This window comes from Copadichromis virginalis, linkage group LG2, assembly GCF_057382275.1.
Source record: "Copadichromis virginalis isolate Kocher_CV1m ecotype Utaka linkage group LG2, C_Virginalis_male_GT1.1, whole genome shotgun sequence".
NCBI classification, from domain to species: domain Eukaryota; kingdom Metazoa; phylum Chordata; class Actinopteri; order Cichliformes; family Cichlidae; genus Copadichromis; species Copadichromis virginalis.
Genome location: NC_140619.1, coordinates 15,508,028 through 15,529,710, shown reverse-complemented (window position 1 = coordinate 15,529,710; position 21,683 = coordinate 15,508,028). Strand labels below are relative to the sequence as shown.

Genomic DNA, 21,683 nt, shown 5'->3' with positions numbered 1-21,683 from the left:
ATACAGACCTCAAAGTCTGTATTACTTTGTAGTAGACACACCACTGGGCTCCCCATAAGAAGAAGTAAAATATACATTACATAGCCTCATGGTGCCCCATGACAGCCAGAATAGACTACAACCCCCTACTGTGACCCTGAATTGGATACGTGGAAGAAAATGAATGAGTGGACACTCAAACTGCTGTTAATTGCTTTACATTATCAAAAAGTTGATTCTTCAGCTTGTGGTTTGAAAATTGAAACTAAGTATCCTTGCCAGGTGTTTAAAATATATAGTTAAATATAGTCTTCAACAGCAAATCAATTTTAGATCATTCCCAAGCTGTCTCACTACCATCTGAAATTGCTGTTTTGCATCTGAGAGGAGCTCCGGAGAGAATAACTCAAGTAAACAGCACACTCAAACAACAAGAGTTCTTGATTACATATTCACTTTCATGGCTACACTTAATTTTCTCACTGTGAAATCAGTATTTATTCAAAACCTCCCTAGGATTAAAATGGCACAATATTCTTTACATATTACAGTTCTATATCCTCAGACTGCAGCTGCTAACATAAAAATGCCCCCTGGTATACATATACGAAGGGGACAAAATTTCGACACATCCACCACCTAAAACACATAGGACATATACAATTATAACTATAAAACTAATAAAACGTATAGTTATAATTATATAACTATAATCTCTTCATGTACTGTGATGACAAGGGGTCCTGACTTTATGAGACCACAAAAGTTACTAATTCAATACACCTAGGGATTTGGTGTTACAGCCTCAACTGTTAGCAAATGCAGTTTGTGACCTTTGCATTTTGTCTTGTTCTAGCTTTACCTTTGTGACAAAACCACTATAAGAAAGAATGAGTACGCAATTCTTTCTTAGCGTAGAAAAGCCAGTAAATATGACAAACATTAACTACTATTAACACTATGAGATGGCAGTCAGATAAGTAGGGATGGGAATCAATTGGTTCTTGCACTTGTGCTATAATCAGCTGATTTCAGTTGTTGTAGGAGGAAAATAGCAGGTCAGTTTACAGCGTTAGTATGGACATAACTTTTATTTCTATTGCACAAAAGGACAAGAGCATAATGGCAAGTGCAAACTGCATCTAGGACAGAAACAACTGTATTTGCTGCTTACACAACTTAGCCTCTTTACAAGCAGTCGCACAGAAAGCATGCTAATGCTAAGCTAGCCAGACACCATGCTAACACTAACCTAGCCAAAAACCCAGATTGACGCTAAAGCTGAGTGAATGCCGATCGCAGCCCAGCACCGTGGTCAAGTGAGCTGTCATTTGTGAGCCGCAGTGAAGCTGCCGCTGGCTTAACTGAGCCCCAGAGTAAAGGCATCCATGTCATGGGTCTGCGGGCAGATTGCCTCTTTGGGGGTACTGGTGCCTGGACCCGGGAGTATAGAGTATGTATTAAGAGTGTGAGTGTGTGTACTCTGTTCAGTTCTCTTTGTCTCCATGTTGGGTGAGTGCTCAGTATTTGCATGTGTGTGCATGAGAGTGCGAATGCATGTTAGTGTCTGTGTGAGCCCGTTGCTTTATTTACATGTGTCAGGTCGGAACATCTCGGCTTTTCTCCCCCCATCACACTCCCTCCCAGTGGCTGGTGTCCCCACCCGCCAGTGCATTGGTGGATCTCTTTGTCCAGGGTGGATGCACGGGGTGCGTACTGGCTCACCCCTGGTGAAAGTTCGGTGGTGCCTATCCCCGTGGCTCAGTTGTGCCGGAGGAGCCTGCGGGCTTGTCGCTGCAGCCCCCTGAGGCTTCTGCACTGTGGCTGCTAGGTGACCCCTGTCCTACATTTTCCTCGGCTCTTTTTTTTTTTTTGTGGCTGTCCTGTTTGGCTCTTTTGCCATCAGAATTATTGTCTAAAGTCGAAGAAAGATGCCCAATGGATTTACTTTACCAAATTGACCATCCCAGCCTTGCCGTAATGGTCTATTTGATTCACCTTTTATTGTTTATTTTATTTTATTTTTTTATTTTCACTTGCTATATACGGGAAAGACTTGAATGAGGAAAAGAAAAGGGAGAAAGGAAGAGGGGGAAAAAACAGCGGAGAAGAGGGAGATAAAGACAAAAAAAACAAAAACCAACTAAATAAGCAGACAAAAAAATACATATATCAATCACCTGGATCACCTGTTGAGAAAGAAAAAAGAAAACAAGCAGAAGAAAACGAGAGCAATACAATAAACAACATCATGATGATCTATGGGAATATTACAGTAAATACTAAATATTAAACATTATTGTGTAAGATCGACAGTGCACAGTGTGCTTTGAGGTAGGAGCCAAAAAGGGTGTAGTTTGTATGTGTGAGCACCCGTGTGTACACCTGTGAGCATGGACACGCTTGTTTTTAAAAGGTTCCTTCATGTAATGATCTACTAGAGGGTGTGGGGGGGTCACAGCCCCGTCCTCCAGGGCATGAAGCAGGTATGGAGGAGATCAAGGCTCCAGACATTCAGAGGCCCCCAGAACACAAGAGACCAAGGAAGACCAACAGAGGGGCAGCCGCGCCACCATCCCAGAAAGAGCTGAGGAGAGCCCCAGATGAGGGGTCACTCAGCAGCCGCGGGGCAGAAGCCAGGGGGGGTTGCAGTGATGCGCCCGTGAGCTCCGCCGGCAGCCAGCTGTGCCAGGGTGACCGAGCCCCAGGCCGAGGGCACCCCACCCCCGAAGTGGCCCGAGCGAGCCCCAGGGTCCAGGCTCCGATAAGCAGCCACCAAGGAGTGAGCCAGTGTGTACCTGGACGCCCATCCCCGGACACAAAGAACCACCAACGCACCGATGTCTGAGGGCGTCTGCCACTGGCAGGGGGAGTGGTGGGGGGAGATAGGCCTCCAAACCTTGGAGGGCCCGAGATGTCCCCAGAGAGGTGGCGTCTGATACCCAACCTGACATATAGACATACAGGCACACACAGATACAAACTCATGCTCTCATATGCAATTACTCAACACTCAACCAACGTGGAGACAGACATAGAGAGACACTGTACACACAATCACACTCCCCAAGCGTACTCTACGAACCGGGTCTAGGTACCCTTGCCCCTGGAGGGGGAAACTGCACCCAGACCCAGGTGGTGTTACCCTTTTCCCTGCGGCGGGGAGAAGCAGCAGCCCCGACTCCGCAGCAGCAGGGAGGCCCCACATTCCAGACCCCAGTCGGACGGCCAACTCTTCCTCGGCTCTTTTTTAGGTGGGTAGCGCGATTGCCCCTGCGGCGGTCCTCCCTGGGCTCTCGTGCTCAGAGGGGCCTCTAGATGTCTGGGGCCTGGAGCTCCTCCACGCCTTGTTCATGTCCGGGGGGTCAGGGGTATGGCTCCCCACACTTACTATTAGACACATGGAGAAACCTTGTAAATACAAGCGTGCTCACACACGCATACACACAAGTTTTCACAGACACACACTGTCTGAGTTGGCTGCTGCCTCTAAACATATCAAGAATTATTAGCCCTGTATGCTGCTCAGTAAAATTGAATATTATTAACTGTTCCTTATGCATATGTTAGCTGTTAGTGTAATTTTCTTATTATGTTGTTTTCCTTTTGCTCGTTTTGTTTGTTTTACACACATTTTACAACTTCTGTCTACTTATTATATACTTCTTTTTAAAATTATGTGGATAAAGGTTACAGCTAGGATGAGGTTAGGGTTCAGGGCATAAAGTGAAATTGAAAAATGTAATGACATTATTTATCATATTTTTTATGATACTGTTCTGTTTACATAGAATAGAATAGAATAGAATAGAATAGAATAGAATAGAATAGCCTTTATTGTCATTGTACAGAGTACAACGAAATTGGAGTGCCACTCCCTTGGTGCAAGTTTCAATAATAAATATAAATGTAAAATATAAAAAGTACAAAAAAACAATCGTAAGTACTCAAACAGTAGTATGTACAATATATACAGGATAGCAGCATTAATATAATGACAGTATGAATAGCAGCATAATATAATGACAGTGACAGTATGGAATAGGTTAAATTGTTTTTGTGCTTATTTACTACGGTGATTGCTCTGAGAAAGAAGCTATCCCTGAATCTGTTTGTCCTGGTATTATGTGACCTGTACGGTCGGCCTGACGGTAATAGTTCAAACAGTTGGTTGCTGGGGTGAGAGTGGTCCTTGATGATATTGCCAGCTCTGCTGAGGTACCGAGAGTTTGCAGTGACCTCCAGGCTGGGCAGAGAGCAGCCAGTGATCTTCTGGGCTGTTGATGACCCTCTGCAGTACTTTCCTGTCCGCAGCTGAGCACCCTGCATACCATGTTGTTATGCCGTACGTTAGGATGCTCTCTATGGTGGCTCTGTAAAATGTCACCAGCAGCCTCTCCTCCAGGTTGTTCCTCCTGAGCACTCTCAGAAAGTGGAGACGCTGCTGGGCCTTTTTAACCACCGCTGTAGTATTTGCAGTCCAGGAGAGGTCATCAGATATCTGCACGCCCAGAAACCTCATGGAGTGTACCCTCTCCACACAACTCCCGTGAATGTAAAGTGGGGCCGGGTCTGCTCTGCCCTTCCTGAAGTCCAAGATAAGTTCTTTATTTTTCGTGGTGTTCAGTTGGAGGTTGTTAACTGAACACCACTCAGTCTGTTGACCTCATCTCTGTAGTCCGACTCATCCCCCCTTGAGATGAGTCCAACCACTGTGGTGTCATCCGCAAACTTTATGATGGTGTTTGAGAGATGGGTAGGGGAGCAGTCGGATGTGTAGAGCGTAAACAGGAGGGGACTCAAAACACATCCTTGTGGAGACCCGGTGCTGAGTGTGATGGTGCTGGACCGGTGGGGGCCGAGTCTGACAGACTGTGGTCTATTTGTCAGGAAGTCCTTGATCCAGAGGCAGATGGGGGTGGAGAGTCCCAGGTGAGACAGTATCCTCCATACATATCCTCCATTTTAAGAAATACTATTCTCAATAAAATGATTTCGATCAAGAACTCACTTACAATGATGTTAGATTCAAACCCAAGTATAGTGCCACCAAAATGTGCATATGTCACCCAAATATTCCTCTCAGTAGTGGTTTATAAATCATTAAAAAAGAATGTATGATTTAATAGCAGTATATAAATCTCTTGGGTTGGCGTAATAAGCAAATGCTTCAGCCAATACTTTTTGATTAGCCTTGTCTCATGCTTTCTTGCTTTGTGGTAGATCTTTGTTCTGTCTTCACTGAGATATTTGAATGCTAATCAATAAAATCAAAATCAAATAAAACAGTCAGTATTTGAATGAAAAATAGTTAGTTTCTGAAGTGCTCAACCTGTACGTAACCAATATACAGTATGGGCCAAACAGTCATATCAAATATTCAGTTCAGTTCAATTCAGTTTTACAGTATTTATATAGCGCCAAATCACAACCACAGCTGCCTCAAAGCGCTTTTTATTGTAAAGCAGACTCTATAATAATACATACAGAGAAAACCCCAACCATCATCTGACCCCCTATGAACAAGCACTTTGGCAACAGTGGGAAGGACAAATTCCCTTTTAACAGGAAGAAACCTCCAGCAGAACCAGGCTCAGGGTCTCTTGTCTCTCCCCATCTGTCGTGACCGGATGGGGAGAGACAAGGAAGACAGGATAAAGACATGCTGTGGAAGAGAAATTCATAACAAGTATGATTCAATGGAGAGAGTTCTATTAACACATAGTGACTGAGAAAGGTGACTGAAGAAGAAATACTCAATGCATCATGGGAATCCCCTGGCAGCCTACACCTACTGCAGCATAACTAAGGGAGGATTCAGGGTCACCTGGTCCAGCCCTAACTATATGCTTTAGCAAAAAGGAAAGTTTGAAGCTTAATCTTAAAAGTAGAGATAGTGTCTGTCTCCCGAATCCAAACTGGAAGCTGGTTCCACAGAAGAGGCGCCTGAAAACTGAAGGCTCTGCCTCCCATTCTACTTTTAAATACTCTAGGAACAACAAGTAAGCCTGCAGTGCAAGAGTGAAGTGCTCTAATAGGGTGATATGGTACTACAAGGTCATTAAGATAAGATGGGGCCTGATTATTTAAGACCTTTTATGTGAGGAGCGGGATTGTATGTGAGAAGCCAATGAAGAGAAGCCAATACAGGGGAAATAATGTTGTATGCTTTCCTATTCTTCTCAGCATGTGATCTGGCTGAACTTAACAATTACTTGTTGGAATAATGGTTTTTGGCAAAGGAAGTGCTAGCTTTACAGGGAGAGACTCAGTTAAATTTTTTCTCCACATGATATCTACAGGAAATACACTAGCAAAAATACACTCCATCTGTATTTGTCCTTCCCTTTAATCACCCACCACCTGCTCTCTCAGGATTCACCTGGAGGCCACCTCCTGAGTATGGCAGACAATAAGAGAATAACACATCAGTCTCCTGTGTTCTGCACAGCTTGTTAACGTTTTAACATTTATGGTTGTAGTAGTTTTCTTGCTGATATGATTAATCCAACTGGGAAGAAGAAAGAATTTGAGAAATTGATCTTGAATGCTGAGAGTGAAGTGAGAGGAACCTGCTCAAGTGGTTTTATTCCATCAGAGCCTGTGTCGAATGTGTAGCTGGGATATACTGCTGCAATGGAAGTGTGCCAACCTCATAATGTATGTCTGTTGAAAGGAAAGATTGATTTTTGGAAACTTCAAAACAGGGTTTTTATTCTACCTTTCAGCTCTGTTGTTTGGCAGAAGGATTCTACAAGTGTAACTCAAAGCCAAGATATATCCATTATGTGTTTGTAAAGGCTTACTGCCTTCCTTGATATGAAGTGCCATGAAAAACTTTCGAGACTTACTGTAAATCCATACTAGAATAAAGCTTAACTTGTCAAAGTCATCCTATCGATCGGTTAACCCCTTTCAGCACAGCTACTGTTTTTTGATTATTATTTGGAAGTCCTATTTTGATTTCATCATAGATTCAAAGTTATGCAGGAAAGTAAGCACCAACTTTTCCAAAGTTGAATTTTGTGTGGAGGATCTGTAGTTTTTAGTTTAAGAGTCAAGTTTAGTTTAAGTTCAAAGATGGTAAAGCAGGCTGGGAGTTTTTTAAAATTCAGTTTTTCTCTCAAGATCAGATTATCGCCACAGAGTTTTGGTGTATTATCCTGTGGCATGAGAAGAAAAACAGCAGAAACCTGAATGTGCCTTTTTGTATGAGTACACGGCCCCGCTAACCCTATTCCATGGAGTTTGTCCAACTCTCAAAAGTGCAAGAGAATTGCCAGCAAAGTGTCAAAATGTAAATTCAAGTTCTATTTTTGTGCTTTCATGGACATAAATTGTCATGTTTTTATGACAGTAAAATACAATGGATTTTACTATATTTTGTGTCTGCTGCAAGTATCTAGTGCTAAGAAAGTGTGTGTTCCATGTGTGCCTGTGGTGAGTGTCAGTCAACACAATAAAGAGATCACAATTACAGGCATTAATGGCAACAGAAAAGTGTTGCAGTAACAACTATCTGCGAGTGATACCCAAAACATTCCACATCATATTTTATATCATCTAGATTGTTTTACCAGAGTTATACAAGGTATAAAGGACCCCTAACCAAGCTGTTATCCCTAAACTTAACCAAGTCTCTGGTGTGACGACTTGTTTTTAAAAAAGGAAAACATCAATTCTGTTTACACAAACATGAATCAGAAGTAGAGATTTTCAGGACTGAACACAAATTTAACTGATTAGAAGTTATGACTATTTCAATAGCTGCCGTGAGATTGTGTTGGAATACCCAATGCGCTTACAGTGACAAGAGAAAAAAAATCTTAAAGCAGAGACGTTAACGAACATTTTTCTTGTAAAACAAAGGGGGCCTAGCGAAAAAAGTTTGGGAACCGCTGGACTGCACTATTAAGCACGAGATGCTCGATATTATACACTAATGAGGCAAAACATCATGGCCTGTCAAGAATGATTTGCACGGTGGCACAGTGGTTAGGACTACTGCCTCACAGCAAGGAGATGTCTGGTTTAAACCCCCTGGACATTTGGCAGTTCTGTGTGAGCTTTCACCCACAACAAAAAGACTTCTCATGTTATTTGATATCGACACCTATACCCAGTTTACAATACAGAGTGTGTGGTTTTCTGTCTCCCTCTGTTAGACCTTTTACTGCCAACCTGTCCACTCTGTTGTCTACCTGCAACCCACACTGTTAGACTTTTCATCGCCACTTTGTGGTAACATACTGGCGTCACTGTTGCCAGCGTCATACCGTGACGCCGTGTTACGGTAGCTTACCGTTCTGCAGGATGATACCGTGTTTTGCTGGTGTGGTATAATACTCTTGGACAAATTATGGTAATGTACCGTGGCCTTTTTTATGGTATCTCACTGGCGACAGTGACGCCAGTGAGATACCGTTATGTCGTTATGTCGTAAATTACGTCAACAAAGTAACATCATACTGTGATTAAGAAATTGGTATACTACTGTTTATTCACGGTATGTCACTGTAAGCCCGCTGCAAGATAATAAACTGCAATATATTAACCAGTAACTTACCGTTATCACGCATCATCAGTACCAAAAATATTCATCTCTGCTAGAGGACACCGTGTCCCAACAGGCGGTCATTTACTGTTTAACAGGTCGTAATTGACCGTAATTTCAGTTAACAGTAACATACTGTAAGATACTCGAGGGTTCCAAAAAAAATTGGATGGATAGCTAGATAGACACACACAAAATATAATTCATGTGGTTGACACCACTTTATTTCAGTTCTGATTTTTCCCTGCTGAAATACACATTTCCAAAATCAAAAACTGAAAAGAACTGAAAACATATTTTCATCGAGGAAGCACTTGTTTTTACTAAACCATGTAATCCATTATTTTCTCTGATGGTTGTACAAACAATAACGATATTATGTCATATCCATATCATGGCAGACAACATATGCTCAAGGTGTTGGGTTTTCTTATTCATATTTTGTAGGGTCTTAAACCTACAATGTGAAGTGTCTTGGCATTCATTTTGTTGGCACCATACAAATTAACTGATTTGTAATGAATATAATATCAAGCCCCACACGTCTGCCTTTATATACACTTTGTCCAAAATACTGGCTCACACCACCAAATCAATGCACAAAACAGGGTCCACAAGGACACGGATGAGGGTGTGTGGTGTGAAGTAACTTGACTGTCCTGCACTGAACCCTGATCTTGCTTTGTGGACTGAGTTCATTGATTTGTAGGGTGAGCCAATACATGTGACAATTAAAGTGTAAGTAGCTGAAATAATTTTTAACAAACGGGTAAAAGAAGGGAAAAAAATCAATGAGATGGTCAATTTGGTAAAGTAAATCCGTTGGGCATCTTTCTTTGCCTTTAGACAACAATTCTGATGCCAAAAGAGCCAAACGGGACAGGCTAACTTTCCTCCAGTAAGCCGCTGGAGGAAAGTTGTGACATGAGGGTTAATGTGAACAACCTTTCGCTTCACAGTGGCCAGTGTTGGGAAGGTTACTTTTAAAATGTATTCCATTACAGAAAACAGAATACATGCCCCAAAATGTATTCTGTAACGTATTCCGTTACGTTACTCAATGACAGTAACATATTCTGAATACTTTGGATTACTTAATATATTATTATTACTATTACTGAAGGTCCGCGACTCCGAACTGTAGTAAAGGGACCTCTGGCTAATACGGCGGGGTCCCTGTCGGCTTGTTGTGTGGGTCAACTTTTCTTGCGAGAGACAGAGAGAGGCGTTGAAAGACTGCTCCAACGGAACTATTGTTTTCGGAGGAAAACACGAACACGGTGTACAGTCGAGTCCTAATAGCTTACTTACAACTGGGCTCGTCAGGCACTCTTCTTGGCTGAAGTGGTTATTATTATATTTACATGCTTCCAGCTCCTGTTTTTGCTCAATGACAACTTGTACCTTTCCACTCCCCCTTTTCTCCCTCCTCGCGCTCACAGACCCATAACGTCCATTCTCCCTGCAACACAGTCCTGACCCGCGACAAAACGAAACAGGAAAGTACCGCAGTGTAATCCATTTATTTCAACAAAGTAACTGTATTCTGAATACCACCTTTTTAAACGGTAACTGTAACGGAATACAGTTACTCATATTTTGTATTTTAAATACGTAATGGCGGTACATGTATTCCGTTACTCCCCAACACTGACAGTGGTCCCAGTCTTTCTGCTTGTCCCAACCTTGGAGGTACATTTTGTTCCCTCTTCAGGGTTTATCCTTAAAGAAAACCTTAAAACATGCCATAATAAATAGTAACATACAGTAACATTGAGTTGTGATTTGAAATAATGAGTTACTTAGGGATAATTTATTCATCATCTATCACTATTAGCTAACTGTTCAAACATACCTCTGAATTAGTTCCAATGTTTCAGGAGTATCGGAACAGTTGAGACAGATTTTTTCTAAACACTGGGTCTCTGTGGCTTTTAAACCCCAAAACACGCTGCGCCAAAAATTGGTCCACCCCAAGGATCGGGTCCCCCGACACAAACAGAGTAACATAGTGTACACTGTTAAGTGCCAGGAGGATTGCCAGGATTTATACATCGGGGAAACCAAACAACCAGAAGAGCTACCTCGTCAGGCCAGGACTCTGCAGTCTATTTACACCTACAGGCTAGTGGACACTCTTTCAAGGATGAGAAAGTACACATCCTGGACAGGGAAGAACACTGGTTTGAGCGTGGAGTCAAGGAGGCCATTTACGTGAAAAGGGAAAGACCATCTCTGAATCGAGGAGGGGGCCTAAGGGTACATCTTTCGCCATCTTACAATGCTGTGATTGCAGCCATTCCCCAACTTTCTGTGAATGGTACTCATGGCCATTGATCAGTGGTCTTTGATCAGTGGGTTTTGGTCAGTGGTTGTTGATCAATGGTCATGAGAATTTGCATAATTATGATTAAGGAACTGACCTCACAGCCCATTGTTCCTTCAGTGGGCTGGTTTCATTCATTATGCAAATGTACTGTTTATAAGATTGGGGAAACCTGCAGTCAGCTGAGACTGAAGAAGTCACTTGGATGAGTGACGAAACGTTTCTCCCAGAAAACGCTACGTCCAGATGAACAGAATCAACTTTTGGAGATTTATTTTCCTGGATGATTGAGAATGCATCAAGACATATTAATGGCCTTATGTAAATAAGTCCGTTTTAACATATTATAATTGTACATAATTGGGAATTATTGTGCACATTAAACACACCTAACAAAGAATCAGCCCAATTAAATTACCGGAGATGAATCAACTGTATGGTTATTTTGGAGTTTATAGTTTGTGCTGCTGTTAAACTTTACAGTATTGACTTCAGTATTTTTGCTGTTGGTGTTGCTAGACTACCATTTTGATCAGTAATATGTAATGTGAAATTTGATATTTTTACTTTGCTGGATTCACTGAGACACATGTCCAACAACCTTGGTTTATAAAGGAAATTACAGAAATTTGAGCTAACAAAACAGAGACTGGATACCCGTGTCCACAAAAAGCTCCTGTGCCAAACAGAAATTTTAATATGGTCTAATCAGCTCTATTTCACGAATGACTTCTTACCAAGCATAATCAGCCTTGGGGTGCTTGGCAGGTTGATCTCTGCTTCAAGGGACATCCTGGTAGATGTTTCCTGCCAGAAAGAGGACCAAGACATTTTATGTAACAAAAAATACAAAAAACAAAACAGGACAGCAAGCAACAGCATTAAACATAGAGCTGTATGAAAAAAGCTTACATCTGCTAAGACAAAGAGGGAGTCTTCGTCTTCCTTGTAATACTTCATCATGAGAAGTATGGCTGCTGTGCCAACCTTGTTGTTGGTCAAAACTCCCTCACTTTCTATCTACTGGATGAGTGTCCTTATACCAAGGTTCCATTTGAGCTTCTGGCTAGAGAAATAGTTAATAATCCTTCTGCCTTTGGTTATGAGGGCCTGACCTAAGCGCTCACTGATATCGATGCCTGTGAGTTTGTAAAAGTGGTTCGAAAGACCTTTCCAAGTAAACAAGAATGGCCACTGCTCCTGAATTTCAGCTACTGAAAGTGAGGGACAACTGTTGATAAGCTGCCGCTGAGAAATATATGTGAGGCACATGAAGTCATCCACATCAGGTCTCTCCACAGCTCCAGGTCCTTCTAAATTAAATATTGTTAACAGGATGTGTTTCTTTTCCTCCAAAGAAGCTTGTGTTTCCCCCTAAGGAAGTTCAACTGGCTGCCAATTTATACAACCATAGCTATCAACAAGGCATCTAACTTTTTTAGGTGAGGTTGCATTACTGCTGGGATTACAGTCTTCCTCATTCCTGGTTCTCTTTGTTTGACGAAGTCTATGTGTTGTATTATCTTGATTAACATGTTCAACTCTAGATTTGATGCTTCTTAGTAGTGAATAATGTCCACAACCCAGTCTTTCTCCCTTTTCAGTAAAATCTGCAAATGTTTGAGGGTATCTGTTTACAATGATCTTAGCAACCTCTTCACTGGACGCACGTTTAGGGTTTCTGCAGTTAACTTGCATGGCCTCCACAACAATTCTAACCATACTTCTCCTTTCCTCTGGATGACCTCTGTCTCCTCTTGTGATTGCATGCGACAGTTGGAGTGGAAATCTTTCACAAGCTCCAGAGTAATGGCGTCATTCAAATTCTTTGGTCTGCCATCTAAAAAAAGAGAGAGAGAGAGAGAGAGAGAGAGAGATCAATGGAAAAGCAACTTCATATGGCTATTTCAACAAATATGTCCTCACTAAAAGATGAACACTGCGATTAGGATTGAGTACTAACAGAAAGGCAGTTTTGGGGACCTTGTCTGAAGCTGAAAATCAATCCCAGGACTGCAAAAGAACTACAAACTCAAGGTCTTGCATTGAAAAGTTGAAAAATACATAGTAAAATACAGTATATTTTACAGTTTGTCATAATTTCCACCCTTAGTCCTACCATTACCAATGAAAGGTTAATGGTGTTAGATTCAGTGTCTACTTTTGCTTCGTGCATTGCACAGCTGCAAAGATCCTGAAATTCCTCTATGATGCTCTGTATAGTGCTGGCTGGCAAGAGCATTTTAGCCTGCATTTTTAAATGACACAAAGTCAACTCTCTTCTAATAGATTAACTGTGTCCTGTCCTTGTATTATGGCAAATCCCCCAATTTCTTGTTGCCTTGACTGCTGAACTGTCTACTTATGTTTTTGAGAAATATGGCTGGAAAATGATGTTCGGACACTGAAGTATTTAGAGCAACCTTCAAATGGACCCCCCCCCCCCCCCCCCCCCCCCCATCTTTGATATGAAATCTGATAGGGGCACAAAGAGCTGTGAAGTTTTGTAGAGCATACCCACATCCAGGAACTTGACAGCTGAGGTCACCAGTGAACTTATAAAACTCCTCCTCGGTGGTCACCCTTCTTGTTCTGTGATTCCTTGGCATATGTGAATGAAGGCAGAAAATGTTCTGAAAGTGGCAGGGCAGTTCTCAGTTCCACAAGAAAGCCTATAGTTAGCTACATGTTTGTGGTTTTTAACATGCAAGCTGAACAATATAAATTTCCGTTCTAAATTTTGTGGCACTGAAGCCACAACATTTACTGTTGATTTTGCAATACTAAGCTATGGAAATTACTGCAAAGGCTAACAGTGCACACTGCTTTTCCATCTAAAAAAAAACTTAAAATGACATGAAAAAACAAAACAAAAAAGTTTTTGTTCCATGGAAAAACAGATTCAGAGCATTCAGAGATTCAAAACAAAGATTCAGAGCAGCAACCTATTTTCCGGGACTCTCATAACAATTCCTACAACTATTCCTACTCAGGGAAAAGAGGGCAGAAGTCAGTCATCAACAGATTATTGTCTTGGTCTAATAAATGGGAATATACTCTAACAGCACCTATTTATTCATTATCTATTTGGTATGTTCTGGTTTTTACTGTGTTCAAACCATCTCCAGCAAAGTAATGATGCTTCAGAAACTTTGGGCTGTTTGATTTGACTTTGTATCCCAGCATTTTCAATTTAGTCTCTTTGTTGGAGAATCAGCTCTTATATAATTGGGCTATTCCCCTGGGGAATCTAATAATTTCCAGTTTTACATCTGGAAAGGTCAATTTATATTTTTAGATTAGAATACACTAGCCACTTTATTGTCATTCAGAACATACACCAGTTAGTGCACATCAGAACCAGATTTCCACTCTCCTTGCCATTGGATTGTACAGTATAAATTATTAAAAAATCTAAATCTAAAGATATATATGGATTTAGTGAAAATAGGATATTTACATGTAAGAATAGAAGACAAAGTTGTGACTCTAACTGTAAATAGTATTACCAAAGAATGCATACTGTTTGGGCGAGTTTGATTGCTGCACACTGTTGGCTGATTTGCACGCAAGCACAACAGTGACAAACTGAATAATGGACATGTCCTTGACTGCCAGTTAATTAAAGTGGTAGCAGTTCTTAGATGCGGCCCTACATTGCACGGTTTACTGTGATTTTTTAACTTTGGATCCACTATGGGGAAATTGCTGACCTTAAAATGAAAATCAGAAAGTCTTCTCTCCTGGTTTCTGTGCTAATCTGATTAGCAATTGCTGTGACTCTTTTCTTCACAACAGTTTTATTGATATGTTAGACTGAGAGTTTGACTAGCCGTTCATGTCAGTGACAGTGCAGTATATGCAAATATAATATGACGTTGTCAATAATCTTTAAGCAACCTACTCGTTAGCTCCACTTTGTTTGATGACTAGAACTGGTGCTAGCATTGGGCACCTTCAAGTCTGTTACTGAGACAAATGTCAAGTAGTGCAAACAAGAATATGACTTACTGGCTTCAGGTAGATCAAGTATAATAATTAACTATACTATAAAAAACTATGATAAATAAACTAGAAAACTAAAATATAGTAACTAATTGAGAAATTGATATGTAATGGACAACCAAGATGCTAGACTGTAAACATAATACAATGTAATATTCAATTCATTGTCATGCAATTTTCTAACAGCAAATAATTTTTTCAAACCCCAATAGTAGGACTGAAAGCATCTTCTTATGTGAAACAGCTAGCATCTACAAATGAAAAACAGTGCTGTTGTTCAGCTTACATAAGAGAAAAAGGATTCTGTGAACGCAGCACACCAAATGCACATTACCAGGAAGTCATTAAGAAGTTAAAAGGGGTCCAAGTTGAGAAGTCAGAGGTCAGAAAGCAATGACCCACCTTTCTGTTTGTGGATTTACACAACTGAATTCAACAAGATTTCAACAGAGATTTCTTGAGTTCACCTGGCTGATTTCCATCTTTTACAGTGACAGTACACTGTCAATGCTGTCTCTTTTCTCGATGGTATAAAGGTGGTATGAAGGTAGAATTTAGTCAATGAATCTAAGCATCGTCAGCTAAAAGTCATATGAATATCTGCTACACCTGATCTAACCTAACTCTGACCACGAACACCACAGCCACTGTGCACCAGTCACACACGCTTTTAATCCATCTCGGTACAGCAAGCTACCCTGTTCATCCTGCACTAACCTGCAGAGGATTTTCATGCGGCCTTTAAATAACACTCAGTCTATTTCAGTTTGATTTGCAGCATGTTTCACAATATGAAAAAAACATAATGTCACATAAACAGACCCAAAATTGGATTTAAAAACATGAGGACTGAAGTACCGCAATCGAAATTACTGACACTTGCAGTCATTCCAGTGTTGTGGCAAAACCAACAGTTCTTAAAATTTATCATATGGACAAACTTTGAAGCCAAGGAGCCAAGGTGTGAAAATGGGTGTGGGTCACAATCAGCCAAGGTTTCGAAAACACTGTGAAACCTAGCCCCACCCTATCATGTGATTCATTGAGGTCAAATGGGAAGGGATCTCAAAACTAGATTATAAATGGCAGGCAGTTGATTTTGTAAGCCATCGCCTCTGTTCAAAGATTGTGGTGGACATAGATGGCTTCTTTCACTCCTCTTTCAAATCTCTCCTGCCATTAGCTCTCCTGACCGGCTTGGTGACTACAAAGCCCAACATGGAAGCCATAAGCACTAGGAGGTACTTTTCCCATTTTTTCCCCTTGATCCTATGAGTTCAGCCACATCTATACATACCCAAGGAATAGTGCTTTTTATTGTGAAGTCATAAACTCACTATCCTCCTTATTCTCTATTGTATAGACCATATGCCTTCCATTCTTCTTGGAGGTATCACCGACTTCCTTTGGGTATCTCATCTTACTTCTCAATCCTGAAAAAGACTGTCTTTCTTTGTTGTACAAAACAATCCACTTTGTCATTTCTGTCCCAGTGGCCCCTTCCTTGACATTGGCTCTCTGTTGTAGGACTTGTAGAACTTTCAGCTTCATGCTTAGTCACATCTCAGCAATTTTCTTTCACAAATCTTTGGAAGGAAAATTGATTTGAAGGAGCTAAAAGCCAAATAGTGGCTCACAAATGGTGAGATCTTCTTTGAGTGCCTGTGTGCAGTAGTTGCTGTCTGTTATTATTGTGACCTTTTTCTCTCCTGTTTTTCCAACACCAGCACCCCTTTCAACACTGCTGCACTGACATCTACACTTCTCCATCCTGGGAGGGAGAAGTGCAGTGCCACTTCACTTAATAAGCACACTTATAACAAAAGTCCAGAAACATCATATAGAAATAATCAGCAATAATATTAAAAAAAATCTGAGCATCAAGTGAAGCATATTTATTGTGTAATTGTACGTTAACAAGAACAACAACTCTCATGCACAGAACGTGTGACTCAAATAAACCACTACAATGTGCTAAAAGCATGACCCACCAGCGCTACAAGGTGCCCTAGCTATTCAACGACTGGGGAGTGTGGTTCTAAAAGCCCTGAGCAATAAAAAAGAAAAATTTTGAGGATAAGACTGACATCTGCACCAATGTTATGCATCACCAGTTCTTCTGATTAATCGATACTGAAAATTACTTCCCGAGCAATTTAACTGTGTAATAATGCAATGAATTATGGAATCAAGTGTAATTTGCTTTCTGTATTGTATTATATCAAACTGATATGGCAATTATTTTATTATACATTTTCATGTAGATTATTTATGCAATATCAGGGGTAGATTGTGACATTAATACTGTACAGGTTTTAAACATGAACAATATTTGAACCTTGTCTCTGCAGTGAATTCTCTTTGGTCTTTCTCTTTTCCACCTGTATGGCACCAGCATAGAGAACAACCTTTGTCCAATATACCCACACTCTGCACATGTTCAAACAATTGCAGCCTCGCCTCTCTAACTTTGCTACAAACCACTTTTTGATTTCCAAAACCACCCTACTAACTATCATCCAATGCTGCCTTGTCTCTAAACATGTCTTTCCTCCTCCTCTTCCCTATTTTTTTTTTTTTTTTGGTCAACAGTAGTAGAGTTTTCACCAGCAACATGTTGTCAACAGCACCAGAGGTGATAGCTGATAACCTAGCTTCTGACTGATACAGTATGGACATGATACATATGTCATTCTTGATAACTTCCATGTTTATTCCCCAAGGTTCCTGACACCACATTAAAGCGTTCTACCTGAACGTTTGGCTTCAGAAGCCTTCAGTAATAATACCTGGTTTCATTCCCTCTGTGCTGAGGGAAAAGAGAAAAAAAAATCCCAGTAGCTCCAGGTAGCAACAGCTAAAATCGAAATTTAATCAAGGTAATCTGACCCTCTCCACGTCATCAGCCATAATGTATTCCTGTCTCATGTGATTGAATAGAGGGCCCCTGTAGATATGGCAAGCCATTTCATTCTCGCCGCACTAGCCAACATGGTCCCTAAACTATTTCAAAATGTCAAAAACAACAGTTGAAAAAGAAGTGAAGTAAAGACTAATTAGACTACTGGCATTGTGCTTTTGTTGTGCCTCAGTGTGAAAACTGTAAGAAGAAAAAAAAGTCCAAAGTAATAAGAGGAATTCAAATAGGACAATTAAAATGTTGCTGCTTACTGCCCCAAAATCAATCCATTAAGTGATAAAGAAACTGCTTATTTGGAAAGGTTGTTGCTCTAACACACTGCACTAAAGTCTGTTTGTAGGAATTGTTTTTCTATAAATTCTACAAGTATAACGGCCTTCGGTATGTTGCAACAATTCCTATTTATTTATGTGTTTATTTAAGTGTCTCTAAGTGATTGTGCATTCTTGAACAAGCTAACTCAAACTTAGTTGTACTTATGGTCCTCAGTAAATCATGTCTACAGTTTATCTATCCTCAAATTATTTGTGATGTGGTAAATGATTTTGTAAAAACCCAAACAAGGCAGGTTTTCTTTTTAAATGATACAACACTAACTGTCACGGCAGAGTAGCCGGTGTTTTTATGGAGCACACTCATTTACAGACACAGGAGAGATAAACTGAGATTTAAACAAAAAGTGAGCCTTTATTATGGCTGATTTGCTTTTCTTAATAAAAGAAAGTGCAACCTTCTCATGGAACCAGGCCTTGCAGTTTGGCATCAGTTATAGCATTAGTTCACTCAGTCACATCTCAGTCACATCAACTGTCAGTGCACGATTGGTCTTCCAGTCTGCATCTGAGACCTTTGGATAGTGATGTGCGATACCACTGATTTCGTTTCCGATCCGATACTAAGTACTTTTCAGGGTGGTATCGACGATACTGATCCGATACCGATACTTTATACAAAAAAAGGTATTTTATTTATTGTATTTCAAATTATAGCGTCATAATGATTACAGGACATCAGATTACTTGTTCTTATCACTTAATAATGCAGAGTTCATCATATGGAAATTTAAAAAAACTGAAGTTGTGCTATTTGAACACGTTGCCTGCCTGTAGCACTAAAGGACTCTGTGAGAGACGTGTGTCTCGCACTCTAAGAAATAAAATGTTGTATTTACTTCACCCAGTTATGTCAACCGGTTCCACACAACTGGGTTAGTGAAATATAAAATGTATGATACATTTAATTTGAACAAGAAATTTTAAGTACATCTGATAAGATTTGGATAATTAAATGCAAATCAAAAGAATCATGTTGTATTAGCTGAATATCATAATGTTTATATAACTAACCTTGTTGATTTAAATTGAGAAGACTAAATAAAACCTACTCAACCAAAACAAGCTGTACTTACTTTGAGAAATAACATGTTGTATTTACTCCACCCAGTTATGTCAACCGGTTCCACACAACTGGGTTAGTGAAATATAAAATGTATGATATATTTAATTTGAACAACAAATTTTAAGTAAATCTGATAAATCTACTCACCCAAAACACGCGCTACTGAAACTATAGGATTAAATCACTTTAACAGAATTGCAACTTACTCTATTTAAGTTTGTAAATTAAATAAATCGAACACAAGTTTATTCAGTTAACCTAATTTTAATAACACTTTGTGTAAAACTTGTTGAAGCACACTTTGAGCAATTCAAATGCTTCTAGATCTTTTTCCCCAAACAATCTTTACATATATTCAAGTGCATTTTAGGTGCAGGAAGACAAGATACAGAATGTCATGTTAAACTGAAATGATTAAAACTGGAAAGTGTTGTGATTCCAACATTTTTAACATTAACATGACTTAATTTAAACTTGAGGGACCAGACAAAGAGCGATTCATAAGACCCTTATGAAAAGGACACCGAGGGAACAGTTTACCCTGCCCGGGATAGGGTTACCGGGGCCCCGCCCTGGAGCCAGGCCTGGGGAGGGTGCCCGAGGGCGAGCGTCTGGTGGCCGGGCCTTAGTCCATGGGGTCCGGCCAGGCACAGCCTGAAGAGGAGACATGGGCCCATCCTCCCGCATTTTTGCAGATGATGTGGTTCTGTTGGCTTCATCGAGTGAAGGCCTCCAGCTCGCACTGGAACGGTTCGCAGCCGAGTGTGAAGCAGCGGGAATGAGGATCAGCACCTCCAAATCTGAGGCCATGGTTCTCAGCTGGAAAAGGGTGGAGTGCCCACTCCGGGTCGAGGATGAGTTCCTGCCCCAAGTGGAGGAGTTCAAGTATCTCGGGGTCTTGTTCGCGAGTGATGGGAGACGGGAGCCAGAGATCGACAGACGGATTGGGGCTGCAGCTGCAGTAATGCGGACGCTGCACCGGTCCGTCGTGGTGAAGAGGGAGCTGAGTGTAAAAGCGAAGCTCTCAATTTACCGGTCGATCTACGTCCCTACCCTCACCTATGGCCACGAGCTGTGGGTAGTGACCGAAAGAACGAGATCGCGGATACAAGCGGCAGAAATGAGCTTCCTCCGAAGGGTGGCTGGCCTCTCCCTTAGAGATAGGGTGAGAAGTTCGGCCATCCAGGAGGGGCTCAGAGTAGAGCAGCTGCTGCTCCACATCGAAAGGAGCCAGTTGAGGTGGTTCGGGCATCTGACAAGGATGCCCCCTGGGCGCCTCCTGGGTGAGGTGTTCCAGGCATGTCCCACCGGGAGGAGGCCCCGGGGCAGACCCAGGACACGCTGGAGAGATTATATCTCTCGGCTGGCCTGGGAACGCCTTGGTATTCCCCCGGACAAGCTGGAGGAGGTGGCTGGGGAGAGGGAGGTCTGGGCCTCTTTGCTTAGGCTGCTGCCCCCGCGACCCGGCCCCGGACAAAGCGGATGAAGATGGATGGATGGATGGAATTTAAACTTGATTGGGCTACAATGAAAAGCCTGCAATACAGCCCTGCAAACAGCAGGTAGAAATTACTTTTGTGTCATTTTTGTCCATATTTAGAAAAATAACCTTTGCTTCAAAACTTAAACTGAAGTCCAAAGTTAGGAGCAGTCTTTTTCAGTGTAGTTGGATGTTGGTAAAGGTTCAAAAACAAAGAACGCAGAAAAGTGAAAGGCCTTGCAGAAGTTCTTGTGGCAATTCAAACTGAACAGTTTATGAAGTGCAAGGAGAAGGGTTCGAGAACCTTAAAGTTCAGTGTCCTCTATAGTTCACTGCAGGCTGTTTCACTCAAGCAGTTTGTTTTTCAGAACCTGCACCTTCATGGATAGGTTGTTCCCATCCAACTCCATCAGCACCTTCTGAAGAAATTCAAATGTGTATTTCAGGTGCTTTGGGTAGCTCAGATTTAGACTATAGATTAGTCCAAGCAGGAGGGCACAACCCTTTGCCACATCACTAAGAGCTTGCAGCACAGTGCATCCTTCTATGTCAGCTGCTCCGTTTCTCTGCTTGCACCAAGATCCACATCCTTTAAATAAAAATTTAAAAAAGATAAGTTAATTGCGTACATATACATATGGACAAGTAAGTCCACCTTCCATTTCCAATCCCAAATTTAAAAAAGGAAAATAACTGATCGTTTTCCTTTTTTAACTTACCAAGAATTCCTTGAACAGGTCATCTGGCTTTTCATTTAAGTAGACACAGACAGCTTTCAGAATGCATTCCCGTCGAACATCAACGCTGGGATTCTGGTGGAGATAAGAACTCAATATGAGAGAAGTTTCCTATTTTGGTTCCTTTCAACCTCTTTACAAAACAAAGTCAAAAATATTAACACATAGCAGATATGTGATTAAGCAATGTTTCATAACTCACATCAGTGATGTGCAGTGAGGTTCATGATTGGTAAGGCACTGACTCCTCTGTGTCAGATTAACAAATATATGAACCCAAAAAT

General features: G+C 41.1%; 1 pseudogene; it reads right to left on the bottom strand.

Moving 5' to 3' along the window:
* Positions 1-1,339: 1,339 nt before the first annotated feature.
* LOC146717110 (uncharacterized) lies at positions 1,340-15,598 on the bottom strand (annotated as a pseudogene).
* Positions 15,599-21,683: the final 6,085 nt, after the last annotated feature.